A 15,656-nucleotide genomic window follows, 5' to 3' on the forward strand; every position below is an offset into this window, starting at 1 on the left:
TTTTAAGTGCTTATGAAAAGGTAAATGGAAAACACTGTTTAAAGTGTGTATAGTATGTTTATTTTCTAAGAATCATAAATGTTAAACTAAATAAATTATCTATTATGGAAGTGATTAATGATTTTTGAGCAAGCTGATTTAGTCAGACATTTTATACAAACTTTGGTATGCTACAGAAAGCTTTATTCCATTTGTGAAGTTCTCTCATCTGACCTGAATTTATATTCTGTGGTGATAATATGGGGAATGTAATGTTAATAAAATTTGAACACTTTAAAAGAAAAAAAAAAGGAAGAATGAGGAGGAGGAGGATTAAACTCTTGAAGAAGAGAAAAAAGTTAACTTTTTGTTTTCTAGCTCCTAAATATTTTCTTCAGGCTGATTTGACTTCTTTGGGACTGAAGTCATTACAACTTTCTATGATCTAGGCTAATTCTACTTATGATTGGTTCAGGAATACATCAAATAGAGAACACAGAATTCTTTAAAATTGTTTCTGCATCTAATATTTTAATAATGAAGTCAATGACGGATTCTTCATTTTAAAAATATGCATATTTTTTTCCTTCCACTCCACCCTTTGTCTTTTATACAGAAAGACTAGTGTGATATTGGACTTATTTTTTAAAAATAATTTTGATCAAAGGAGTAAAAAATGTGAAGAAATTATTTAGTTTTTAAGAACAGATTACAGTTGTCTTTTCTAACCTCTCATTTGCCCCCTCTTTTTTGAAATATTGTCTGTAGACATGTAATTCTTCTTAGTGTTTTAATTTTAACTCTCTTTGATTTTTAGTCTGTTAAATGGAGGTTTTAGGCTGTTAAAGCTGAAAATTGACAATGTCCACAGAAACCAATGGAGCAGAATTATTTTTAGCTATTCAGTATCCTAAAATTAAGAATTTAGGAAGCATTTGTTTTGCCATCCAAATAAGAAACACATACCAGAATGTGCACTCCCTAGCAAGTACCAGGCACACAGACTGTGGAATTTATAGTAAGCACATGTTGCTATCAATACTTAACACAAGATGGTTGCAAAAAGAAATGATCCAGGGTGTCACAGAGAGCCTCTATGGCTCTCTGCCTTATACTTTTCAGGGACATATAGGGAAACTGTCCCCTTTTGAAAACTTGTCCATTAACTTGAATTTTCAAACCCACAAACGAGTCTATAAAATTGTTACAAAATCTGCAACTTAAAATCTTTGTAACCTTAAAATGCATACAGATTTCTTGAGCTCCTTCTTTTTATTTCATAGTAAGCCAGATTCTTACTTTCCTTATTTGGACAGGAGTGGTATTTCCAAAGAATGAATCATTGAATTTCAAGGGATTTTAGGCTGTCTGACTCAATAACTATAGTTTTATTGAGCCCATCTTCAAATTGTATCAGATTTTGGAGCAGTGAAGCATAAAGCAGAAATACGGAGCAGAACTTTTATTCCACTCAGATGGAAAGAAAAAAGTGAATAGGAAAAAGTAGGAACTACAAAATACTTAGAAAACCACAAAGAATTTTTATCTTTTTTTCATTTTCTTTTCTCAGAACTGTTATCCTTCTCCATCACTCAAAGACATAATGTCTAATGCCATCATAACAGAGTCCAAATGCATTCCCTAGCAAAAAGATATTCAGGTAATTAACAACAGTAGAAAATTCTAATTTAACATTGCAGATTGAACACCTGAGTTTTCATTAATCTTTTCTGAAATAGTAGGAAAGTGATAGTAAAAATATAAAACAAGTATAATCCTCTCGCAACATATACATATAAAGAGGGGAAAAGGAGTTAACAATGGAAGAGAGCAAGATGAAAAGTGTATACTTTAGTGGTATTTTGCTTAGTACAGAGGGGAACAATGATGTCTCAATTCTTACAGAAGAAGGTACAGATAAGAAGCAAGCTTATACACTCTAACTCTAAATATCAGCCTATTCAGAAAAAGAGAGAAACTAATTAGAGGATTAATTTTCAAAGTCCAACACATAACTGAGAGAAATTTCAGAAAAAGTACAAGAAGTAGAAACAACCCCAGGTATTTTAAGATGGAAAAGATTTAATACAGTGAATGATATGTTTACAGAACCATGAAAGGGGGAAAAAGAGCAGATTCTAAACTGGGTATCTTGAATGATGCCAGCAAATATAAAACTGGCTATTTAAGCCTCTGATGTCACTATTGGAGTTATAATAGTCTAGGTCTGGAGCCATGGCCACAGCCATACTAAGCTTTGAATCTCAGGAAGCTGAAAAGTGTTCATTCCAGCGATTAGGAGGTTGGGTGAAAAAGTCACCACTACTGGGCGATTTTCCTGATACTCAGGAAACTAGAAACTGGAGCCTTCTTCTGCAAAATTCTAATCTGATAGCCAGGGTTAATAGTCAGTTGCCAAAAGAAAATGGAATCGATTTCACTTCTGACATTCAAATCTTGAACGAGTGACTCTAATTGTAGGAACCTAATAATCACTCAGAAACTTAGTTGTGAGGAATTTGAAAAATGTAGTTTCTAGCTGGGTAGCCATGTGCTCAACTAAAATTCTATTATTTAGTGCTCAACTAAAATTCTATTATTTAGTAAGAATAAATTTGGGAGGGACAAATAACTCTAGAAGTATACAATAGTTTATTTTCCTTGAGATACTGAATGAAAATGGCTCTAAATTTGAGCAGGTGAAACAGGGGGACTAAGTAACAGTCTATATACTGAACAGTGAGATTCTGAGTTCATTTCCTCCATTTAACTTCCAGAATGCTGGAAGCCAGGTTTAATGTCACAGGCATGATTGGAACATTGTTACTTGCACAAATTAGCCCAAGGGAAAAATGCTAAATGTATAGATATTTGGGAGCCCTAATGAAATGCCCAAAAGAAACGCACAATTTTATAAAATCTTGCCACACATAAAGCCTCCAATCAGATTGTACTGTATCACAGTTAAGTAAAAGGGACTTCCAATGATATTAGTCATTTTTGAATGCCTTTAATATGAAAGAGAAAGACCAAAATAAGCAAGCAAACAACAACAACCAAAAAAAAAAAATCCCAACAACAAGTAGTCAATAAGCATTTGGAGGAAATGGAGGCAATATAGAGAACAGAAGAAAATCAAAAAGGATGATTAATATTGTCATAGATTTAAGATTGTAAGTAAGAACAAAACACTTAAATAATGAAACAATCATATAACAAATATGAGCTCTTGGACATTAAAAATATGATATCTGAAGTTTTAAAATTGTTTTAGAATCCTTGTGAGGATTACAAAATAATATTAGAGGAAATCATGCAGAAAGTAGAATAGGAAAATGAGCAAGTAAATCACAGAGAAAAGAAAACAAACTGGAGGATCAATTTACCAAGTCCAATATATAAATAAGCAGAAATCCAGAAATAAAAATACAGAATAAATGTAAAAAATTATCAACAAAATAACAAAAAATTCTCAGAACTGAAAGATATAACTTTGTATATCAAAAGGTTCCACTAATGGTCATTTTAATGAATAAAAAGATGCATTGAGGCACAATTATCATTAATTTTTATAAAACCAGAGACAGAAAGATGATGATGATGATAAAAGAGAGAGAGAAAGAGAGAGAAACTGACAGAAAATTTATACCCACCGGAATAGGAAATGGAATGATACCTGATTTTTTAGCAGCAAAATATTGAGGAGAAGATAATTTCCAATCAAGAATTTAATGATGCATGAAACTAATGAAGTTGAGAAGAGAATGAAATAAAGACATTTCAGATATTCAGTCTTCAAAAAGTCACTATTCTCATATGCTTTCTAGGCCTCAGCTCTGCAAAATGCCTCATATATTATTGTCTCTTGCCTTGGTCTTAATGAATTCTTCAGTGAGCAGTAGCATGGAAATGAATAGATAAGTTTGTGGTTACTTTGGTAGATAACATTCTGAGTTGTTGCTCTCTTACAACTTTGCATATTACACAGGTCTTTTTAGTTGTTGAAACAAACAAAAAAATTTCCAATCTGCATGATGATTTCAAACATGCAGATGCTAGAGGACTGTACATCTATTTGGTCACTATTAGAGACTGGAAATACATCTATTAATTTCAGCAAGGTTTGATTTGTCTAGGGAGTTACCCATGACATCAACTCAGCTAAAACAAACAAACAAAAAACACTTTATGAAAAAGACATTTTCAGCAAAAATAAAAGTTCCTTCTTTCCATCTCAGTCCTCTCCTGCCCCATAACTATTACAATCAAAACTAACAATGCATTTGTTCAGCATCTAGCTCTTGGAAGGCATTTAGGAACTGTTGACCAGCTAACTGCTGAACTCATTGACCAGAAGACTACATGAAGGTAAAGCCTGGCTTGAGAATTGTATTACTGGTTATCTTTCCTAATTCTACAGTCTTGGAGTAGTATGAGAAATGCACATAGCAAAGAGCCCTAAAGGCCTACCTTATTAACAATCAAATCAAAGTATAGATTTGGAGAAAAAGGAATAGAGTAATGAAATATCAAATTCTAACCTAAGCCATTAGTTTAGAATAATAAGCTATTAGTTTAGAATAATATATGACCATCACCCTGTATATATGACAATTATACATATGTCATATATATGTATATATAACAACCTGTATATATGACAATGAAGTATGATCTGAAGAAGACAATAAATCCTAGAATACGATGCCTGAAATGTCACTGTTACCACTTGATTACTTTTTTATAACTCTGGATCTTGTGTTAAAATGGAAATTACATTTAGGTCATTTGTACCTCAGTGTGATTTAGTTTCAGGTCCTTTTCTGAGACAGAATACAGGAGAGCACAATGCTTAGTGAAAACAAGGGAGAATGGGCATTTAAACAAGAGCTGAAGGAATCAGAGAACAGCTTCATTACATAGCAGTGAGGGAGCAGCTTCAGGGACCTCCATGGAGGTCCGTGGCATGCTTGAGGACCATCCAATGATCTGGAGAAGCAGTTAATTTTCATCTTGAAAATCAATTTTTAGGAAAAACTCTGTTGAGAAGAGGAAGGGTGACAGGCAGGTAAACTAGGATTTGTGTGGCTTCTGCACACTTGTTAAACATGTTGAAATTCCCAAGTTGTATATCAACCACTTAGGGATTAGAGCTGGAGATTAATTTAGATTTATGTAGAATTTAAGCTTCCATATCAGTCCTGAGTTGCTGAAGAAATGAACTGCTAGGCAAAGCTTTAGAGCCAGCCCAGGGACCTGGACTTAATAAAGCATATAAGAAGGGTCAGAAGTTCTGAGGTGATTAGTGTATAAATTCTTAATCCCCGTATACACATTTGATCATTTATTTATCACCATGACTCATCATGACCAGGTGTGCTGTGTGAAAAGTTTCCCCCGACCTCCTGCACAGACCCTCCAGTAACTCATTCAGATTTTCCTATTGGAAATCATCTGAATATTGCACTTCAGTATTTATATATAAAAACTTGCTAAATACTGGATATCAAAGGAGCTTGATCAATTTATCCTTATATGCTCTCATTTTTATAATTAAAATTTAAAACTGTATTTAGTTTATTAATACCAAAACATATACTTATAAAAGAATAAAACTCCATAAAAGTTGATGCATTTGTGACTTTAGCACAGTATATATGAGATGAATTTAAAATGTCAAGAAATTAATTCATTATTAAAAGTTTCCTTCCAGACAAAGTCCAGTGAATTATTTAAGTTGTGGCATCCAAAGCCACTACTGCACCCTCTTTCAGTCATTTACAAGGGCTTTCATAGAAGTTATCCCAATTTTATTATTTATTGTCATAAAAATCTCAATTATAGCAAAATATAAAGACCTTAGTAAGGCAAACAAACTGTAAAGATAGCAAAATTAGGGAGCTTAACATGTAGGAATAGAGAAATGTAGTTTATGTCGAATCCTATTTGTTGATAATGGGCCTTTAAGGAAACTTGTTGGAAAGATTGAGCTTATGGCTCTATTTTATAATTGGTGGAAGTGAACTTCATTGCTCTGGTTCTAGAATTTTGTACTAAGATCCCACAGTCATCATTTCTCCCTTTACTCTACAGAATTTCCTCTTTTGGATTTTATCATATGTTGTACCATATGCTGGTACATAATTTAATGATTTGTATCATCAGTATTTCTTGCCCTTTAAATTTTGTATTAACATATTCTGTGCATGTCCACTTACTCTCTTCTATTCAGAGGACTATTTCAGCATGTCACAAGCACTCAACAAGTGTCTATTGATTGACTGGCATCATTGATACCCACATGTTGCACATTGATGACTGTTCTGAGCTAAGAAAAATTATTCTGGAATTCAATGTTAAATTAAACTATTGTTTAGGGAATTTTACATTTTTTTTCTTCTTAAGTAACTGATTGTATATTATAAGTAAAGATAATCAACATCTATAAAAACAAAAAGAAAGCAAACAGTACTAAAATGACTTCTATTCTGATTGTCATTAAGGCTTACCTACATCCCAGTTTAGTTATTTTGTGATATAAAGCTATCTTAAAGAGAAGTGGCCAAGATGATAGAGTAAGAAGACCCTGAGCTCACCTGCTTCTATGAGCACACCAAAATTACAACTATTTACAGAGCAACTATTGATGAGAACAACCTGAAGCCTAGCGGAGAATATTTTCTACAATTAAAGCTATGAAAAATGAACCACAATGATATGGATAGAAGGGACAGAGATGCACTGTAGTCAAGACCCATACCCCTAGGTAGGTGACCCAGAAAAGGGAGGATATTTACAATTGCAGAGTTTCTCCCCAAGGAGCAAGGGATCCAAACTCAACATTGGGCTCCCAAACCCCATATGGGCTTCTCAGTCCAGGGGTCCTACACTTGGAAGACAAACCCCCAGAATGTTTGGCTTTGAAGAGCAATGGGGTTTACTTTTGGGAGAGACAGAGGGCTGTAGAAATAGAGACACCACATTTAAAGGGTTCATGCAAAGCCACATGCTCTGGGACCCAGGGCAGAAACAGTAATTTGAAAGGACCCATTTGCTGTTCTTGGAGAGCTTCCAAGAGAAGTAGGAGACACCTGGGACTCTATCTACTACAAGGACACTGGTGGTTCTGACGAGTACCATTTTGGAATCTTCCCTCTAGCTTTTAACCACTGGGACTCAGCTAGTCAGCACCAGTTCTGGGAAGCCAAAGGCCAAGTAGCTACCTGTGTGGGGATAAAATCTCACTCACCAGCAGGTCGGCTGATGTAGGAACCTCTGAGCTCCAGCTGCCCTGGGACACGGTTCCACACAACAGTAGGATGACACCAGCTCCAGGTCACCCTTGGCTCTGGCCCACTTAACAACAAGCAGATACAAACCCAGGACCACTGCAGCCTTACAACCACCTGTTTCAACCTGACCCACTCACAAGCAGGTTGGCACCAGCACCAGACTCAAGATCTGCTGAATTCTATCCTGCCCACCAGTGGGTCAACATTAGTTTCTGGACACTTTGGTGCCCTCAGCCAACTACCCTAGGATCTGGTCTCTCCCAGCAGCAGGTTGACACTAGCTATGGGGTCTTTAACCCTCCAGCCAGTCATCACAGGACATGGTCTCACCCACCAGTGGGCCCGCACTAGCCCCAGGAATACCTAGGCTCTGTAACCAGCTGGTTCATAACCCAGCCCTGCCACCAGCATACCAGCACTAGGAATGGAAGTTCCCAGTTGGTGCAGCCAGTCATTCCAGGACCCAGCCCTATCTACCAGTGGCCTACAGCCTTTACCCTAGTCAGAGTCTGGCAACCAACTGGACCTAGGGCCAGCCATGACTACCAGTACACCCACAGTAGTCAGTCCACCACAACAGAAGGGCCCATGTGGCCCACATAGAGAGCACCCCTAGAGCATATAGCTCTGGTAACCAAAGGGGAGTGTGCTGCTGGGCCCCATATGTCATCTCCTACATAAGACCAATTCTCCAAGATTGAGAAACATAACCATTCTACCAAATACATAAAAATATAAACAGAGAATTAGGCAAAATGAGGCAAAAGAGGAATATGTTCCAGAGGAAAGAGAAATATAAAAACCCAGAAGAACTAAATGAAGTTCAAGATAAGGAATCTAAAAAGAGTTCAAGGTAATGATCATAAAGATGTTCAAAGAACAGGGGAGAAAAATGAACGAAAAAAGTAAGAAGTTAGAAGTTTTCAACAAAGAGTTAGGAAATGTGAAGAAGAATGAAACAGACCTGAAGACTACAATAACTGAGATAAAAATACACAAGAAGAAATCAAGAGTAGATTAGATGATACAGAGAAATGAGTCAGTGGATTCAAAGACAGAGTAGTGGAAATCACTCATGATGAACAGAAAAAGAATTTTTTTTAAAAAGAAGCGAGCTTAAGAGACCTCAGTGACAACATCAAGCATATTATTAACATTATAGGGGTCCAAGTAGAAGGAGAGAGAGAGAAATAGGCAGAGAATACATATGAAGAACTAATAACTGAAAACTTCCCTAACCTAAGAAAGTCAACAGATATCCAGGTCAAAAAAACACAGAAAGTCACAAACAAGATCAACACAAAGAGGACCAGACCAAGACACATTGTAATTAAAATGGCAAAAGTTAAAGATAAAGAATATTAAAGCAGCAAGGGAAAAGCAACATGTTATGTGCAAGGGAATTCCCATAAGACTATCAACTGACTCTGCAGGACAGAAGGGAGTAGCATGATATATTTAAAGTGATGAAAGGAAAAAGCCTGCAACCAAGAATACTCTACTTGGCAAGCTCTTTTCAGATTTGATGGAGAAATCAAAAGTTTTACAGACAATAAAAAGCTAAAAAAGTTCAACACCAAAAACCAGTTTTACAAGAAATGTTAAAGGGCCTTCACTAAACAGAAAAGAAGAGGTCAAAACTAGAAACACGAAAATTACAAAGAGAAAAATCTCATTGGAAAAGGCAAATATACCATAAAGGTATTAAATCAACTATGTATAAAACAAGAAGGTTAAAAGACAAAAGTAGTAAAACCAAACTGTATGCATAATAATAAATAGTTAAAGGATACACAAAACAAATTGATGTAAAATATGTTTGAAACAGTGAATGTGGGGGAGAAAAATTCAGGGTTGTTAAGATGTGTTTGAATTTAGAGATCAATAATGTAATATAATCATGTATATATATTTTGCTATATATAAACCTCATGGCAATCACAAACCAAAAATCTATATAGATACATAAACACAAAAAAGAGAAAGGAATCCAAACATTAAAGATAATCATCAGGGCCTCCCTGGTGGCGCAGTCGTTGAGAGTCCGCCTGCCGATGCAGGGGATGCGGGTTCGTGCCCCGGTCTGGGAGGATCCCATATGCCGCGGAGCGGCTGGGCCCGTGAGCCATGGCTGCTGGGCCTGCGCGTCCGGAGCCTGTGCTCCGCAACGGGAGAGGCCACAACAGTGAGAGGCCCGCATACCGCAAAAAAAAAAAAAAAAAAAAGATAATCATCAAATCACAAGGGAAGAAAGCAAAGAAGAAAAATGGAACAAAAAAGGAATACAAAAACTACCCCAAACCAATTAATGAAATGGTAATAAGTACAAACCTATCAATAATTACTACAAATGTAAATGGACTATGTGCTCCAAAAAAAAAAGACATACAGTGGCTGAATGGATACATATATGTTGACTTTAGGATACTCACTTTACATCTGAAGATACACACAGACCAAAAGTGAGGGGGTGGGAAAAGATATTCCATGCAAATTGAAATGAAAAAAAAAGCCAGGGTAGCAATACTTATATCAGACAAAATGACTTTAAAAGAGAGACTTTAACAAGAAACAAATTAATATATTACTTAATGATCAAGAAGAAGATCTAATGATTGTAAATATATATACCCAACATTAGAGCATTTAAATATACATAAAGCAAATATTAACACATGTAAAGGGAGAAATTGATAGGAACACAATAATAGTAGGGGACTTCAACACCTCACTTACATCAATGGGCAGATTATCCAGACAGAAAATCAATAAGGAAGCACTGGCCTTAAATGACACATTATGCTTGATAGGCTTAATGGATGTATATTGAACATTTCATCCAAAAGCAGCATAATACATATTCTTTTCAAGTGTACATGGAACATTCTCCAGGGTAGATCACAGGCTAGGCCACAAAACAAGTCTCAGTAAATTTAAGGAAAATGAAATCAGATCAAGCATGTTTTTTGATTTGGTATAAGAAGGGAAGTGAACTATAAGAATAAAAACTGCAAAGATCACAAACAAGAGGCAGGTAAGCAATATGCTACTAAACAACTGATGGGTCAATCAAGATATCAATAAGAAAATCAAAAAATACCTTGAGACAAATGAAAATGGAAACATAACAGTTCAAAATCTATGGGATGGGGCAAAAAGCAGGTCTTAAAGAGAATTTTATAGCAATACAAGTCTACCACAGGGGACAAGAAATATCTCAAATAAATAATCTAATCTCACACCTGAAGGAACTAGAAAAAGAAGTACAAATAAAACCTAAAATTAGTAGAAGGAAGGAAATCATATGGATCAGAGCAGAAATAAAGGAAATAGAGAATTTTTTTAAAAACCAATAGATCAGTGAAAATGAGATATGAACTTTTGATAAGATAAACAACATTGATAAACATTTAGCCAAACTAAAAAGATAGCCCAAATCAATGAAATCTGAAATGTAAAAGAGTAAGTTACAACCAACACCACAGAATTACAAAGGATCATAAGATATTACTGCAAACAATTATACATCAATTAAATGGACAACCTAGAAAAAATGGACAAATTCCTAGAAATGTATAATTTTCCAAGACTGAACCAAGAAGAAATAGAAAATATGAACAGAACAATTACCAGTAATGAAGTTGAATCAGTAATTTTAAAATTCCCAACAAATAAAAGTGCAGAACCAGATGGACTCAGAGTTGAATTCTACCAAATATTTAAAGAAGCATCAACACCTAATCTTCTCAAACTATTACCAAAAAGTTGAAGAGCAAGGAACACTTCTGAACTCATTCTATGAGGCCAGCATCACCCTGTTACCAAAACCAAACAAAGAGATCACAACAAAGAGAAAATTATAGGCCAGTATCAATGATGAACATAGATGTAAAACTCCTCAACAAAATATTAGCAAACTGAAGTCAACAATACCTTAAAAGGATCATATACCATGATCAAGTGGGATATATCTCAGGGAATCAGGAATGGTTCAATATTTGCAAATCAAACTATGTGATAAACCACATTAACAAACTGAAGAATAAAAATTATATTATCTTTTCAGTAGATGCAGAAAAAGCTTTTGACAAAATTCAACATAGATTTATGATAAAAGTTCTGAATAAAGTAGGTATAGAGGGGACATACCTCAACATAATAAAGGTCTTATATGACAAATCCAAGCCAACATCATATTCAATAATGAAAAATTGAAAGCATTTCTTCCTGAACAAGACAAGTATGCCCACTGTCACCACTTTTATACAGTACAGTATTGGAAATCCTAGCCACAGAAATCAGACACACACAAAACAATTTTTTTTAAAGAATCCAAGCTGGAAAAAAAGAAGAAAAATTGTCACTCTTTGCAAATGACATGATACTATACATAGGAAATCCTAAAGATGCCACAAAATAAAACTACTAGAACTTATCAATGAATTTGTTAATGTTACAAGACACAAAATTAATATACAGAAATCAGTTGCATTTCTTTTTTTTATTTCTTTTCTTTTTTTTTTTTTTTTTTTTTTTTTGCGGTACACGGGCCTCTCACTGTTGTGGCCTCTCCTGTTGTGGAGCACAGGCTCCAGACACACAGGCTCAGTGGCCATGGCTCATGGGCCTAGCTGCTCCGCGGCATGTGGGATCTTCCCAGACCGGGGCACGAACCCATGTCCCCTGCATTGGCAGGCGGACCCTCAACCACTGTGCCACCAGGGAAGCCCCAATATACAGAAATCAGTTGCATTTCTATACACTAAAAACAAACTTGTCAGAAAGAGAAATTAATAAAACAATCCCATTTACAGTTGTATCAAAAAGAATAAAATACTTAAGAATAAATCTAACAAAGGAGGAAAAAGACCCATACTCAGAAAGCTATAAGACACTGAGAATAGAAATTGAATATGACACAGATGGAAAGATATATAATGCTTATGGATTGGAAGAACTGATACTGTTAAATGACAATGGTACTCAGTCAGTCTGCAGATTCAATGTAATTTCTATCAAAATACCAATGGCATTTTTCACAGAACTAGAACAAATAATTCTAAAATTTGTATGGAGATACAAAAGACCCAGAATAGCCAAAATAAGTTTGAGAGAAAAGAACAAAGCTGGAGGTATCATGCTCCCTGATTTTAAACCATACTACAAAGCTACAGTAATTCAAAACAGTATGGTACTGGCAGAAAACAGACACAAAGGTCAATGGAACAGAATAAAGAGCCCAGAATTAAGCCCACAGTCATATGGTCAATTAATATACAAAAAAGAAGAATGGGGCTTCCCTGGTGGCGCAGTGGTTGAGAATCCGCCTGCCAATGCAGGGGACACGGGTTCGTGCCCCGGTCCGGGAAGATCCCACATGCCACTGAGCGGCTAGGCCCGTGAGCCATGGCCGCTGAGCCTGTGCATCCGGAGCCTGTGCTCCACAATGAGAGAGGCCACAACAGTGAGAGGCCCGTGTCCTGCAAAAAAAAAATAAATAAAAGAAGAATGAAAATGCAATGTGGAAAAGATAAATGGTGTTCGGTAAACTGGACAGAAGAATCAAATTGGACTAATTTTTCACACCATATGAAAAGTAAAATAAAAATGGATTAAAGACTTAAATATAAGACCTGAAATTGTAAAACTTTTAGAAGAAGACTTCACTAATATGCTTTTTCTCATTGGTTCTAGCAATATGTTTTTGGACATGTCTCCTTAGGCAAGGGAAACAAAAGCAAAAATTAACAAATGGGACTACATCAAACTAAAAAGTTTTGCACAACAAAGGAAACTACCAACAAAATAAAAAAGGTCTCTACTGAATGGGAGAAGATATTTGCAAACCACTTATCCAAAAAGGAGTTAATATCCAAAATATACAAAGAACACTTACAACTCAACATCAACAAAACAAAAACACAATTTAAAATCTGGGAGAGGACCTAGGTAGACATTTTTAAAGAAAACATACATATGGCCACCAGGCAAAGGGAAAGATGCTAATCATCAGGGAAATGCAAATAAAAATCACAATGAGATATCACCTCACACCTGTCAGAATGGTTATTATCTAAATATCAACAAATAACAAGTGATTCCAAGAATGTGGAGAAAATGGAACCCTAAATCACTGTTGGAGGGAATGTAAATTGGTGCAGCCCTTATGGAAAACAGTATGAAAATTCCTCAAAAAATTAAAAATAGAACTATCAAATGACCCAGAAATTCCACTCCTGGATGTTTATCTGAATAAAACAAAAACACTAATAAGAAAAGATTCATGCACCTCTATGTTCACTGCAGTTTTATTACAATAGCCAAAATATGGAAGCAACCTCAGTGCCCATCAATAAATGAATGGATAAAGAAGATATGGCATATGCATACAATGGAATATTACTCAGCCATAAAAAAGAATGAAATCTGCCATTTGGGACAACATGGATGGACCTAGAAGGTATCATGCTATACGAAATGTCAGAGAGAGAAAGACAAATACTGTATGATTTCACTTTTATGTGGATGCTAAAAAGCAAAACAAATGACTGAATATAACAAAACAAAGCCAGCATTAAGTATACTGTGAACAAACAGGTGGTTGCCAGAAAGGAGCTTGTTGGGGGAAGGAGAAATAGTTGAAGGAGATTAAGATGCACAAACTTCTAGTTACAGAATAAATGAGTTATGGTTATGAAATGTACAGTGTGGGTGGGCAATATTGTCAATAATTACGTAATATCTTTGTATGATAACATATGGTAACCAGGCTTATCATGGTGATTATTTTGAAATGTATAGCAATATAAAATCACTACTGGGTATGACAGGAACTAATATAGTGTTGTAGGTCAACGATACCTCAAAAGTGAACAAACACAGCAAAAGAGATCAGATTTCTGGTTACCAGATGGGGGTGGGGGAAGCAGGAATTAGATGGATGTAGTCAAAAGGTACAAACTAACAGTTATAAGGTAAATAAGTACTGGGGATGTAATGTACAACATGAAAAATGTAATTAGCACTGCTGTATGCTATATATGAAAGTTGTTAAGAGAGTAAACCCTAAGAGTTCTCATCATAAGGAAAACAGAATTTTCTGTTTCTTTAATTTTGTATTTATATGAGATGTTCACTAAACTTATTGTGGTAATTATTTCATGGTGTAAGTCCAACCACTATACTGTTCACCTTAAACTTATACAGTGCTGTATGTCAATTATATCTCAATAACACTGGAAGAAAAAAAAACTATCTTAGTGTAGCTTTATTATTTATTGTAGTGCTAAGCTTGACTAGGAGTTAACAGGTCTGGACTCTACTTTCAGTGCCAACACTGTCTTACTGCTCCCATTAGCAAAGCACTCTATCTTACTCTGGACTCACTTTTACCCTCCATAAATTTGTCAGAGAAGAGCATGTTTAGACTTTGCATGGAGTTACATTATGTGAATAAATGAGATGTTAATTGAAAGAATTTTGAAATGTTAGAATGAGACTCATTTACCTATATCCCTAGTTAATATAATCACTGTGTAATATTTTTAAAGGAATGGTCAATTGGAAGTTTTTAAAAAGGAAAAATCACAATGAGATATCACCTCACACCTGTCATAATGGCTATTATCCAAATGTCAACAAATAACAAGTGCTTGCAAGAATGTGGAGAAAACGGAACCCTCAGTCACTGTTGGTGGCAATGTAAATTGGTACAACCACTGTGGAGAACAGTATGGAGGTTCCTTAAACCACTAAAAATAGAACTACCATATAATCCAGCAATCCCACTCCTGGGCATATATCTGGAGAAAACCTTAGTTCAAAAAGATACATGCACCCCAATGTTCATTGAAACACTATTTACAATAGTCAAGACATGGAAGCAACCTAATGTCCATCAACAGAGGAATGGATAAAGAAGATGTGGTACATATATAAAATAGAATAGCCATAAAAAAAAGCATGAAATAATGCCATTTGCAGCAACATGGATGGACCTAGAGATTATCATACTAAGTGAAGTCAGTCAGAGAAAGAAACATCATATGATATCACTTATATGTGGACTCTAAAAAGATGATACAAATGAACTTATCTACAAAACAGAAACAGACTCACAGACTTCTAAAACAAACTTCTGGTTACCAAAGGAGAAAGATGGGGCACGGGGATAAATTAGGAGTTTGAGATTAACATATATACACTACTATACATAAAATAGATAATCAGCGAGGACCTACTATATAGCACAAGGAATTACTCAATATTCTATAATAACCAGTATGGGGAAAAGAATCTGAAAAAGAATGGATATATGTATATGTACAACTGAACTACTTTGCTGTACACCTGAAACTAACACAACATTGTAAATCAACTATACCC

At 35.3% G+C, this 15,656-nt stretch overlaps 1 protein-coding gene across 1 annotated transcript in view; it reads left to right on the plus strand.

The window, feature by feature from the left end:
* GUCY1A2 (guanylate cyclase 1 soluble subunit alpha 2) overlaps window positions 1-15,656 on the plus strand; it is a gene marked incomplete at its 5' end in the record, with an annotated part of 408,577 nt that overhangs the window by 390,493 nt on the left and 2,428 nt on the right. The gene's annotated exons all lie outside the window — the stretch shown is intronic.

The sequence above is a fragment of the Mesoplodon mirus genome, assembly GCF_964341445.2.
Source record: "Mesoplodon mirus genome assembly, chromosome: 7".
Lineage (NCBI taxonomy): Eukaryota > Metazoa > Chordata > Mammalia > Artiodactyla > Ziphiidae > Mesoplodon > Mesoplodon mirus.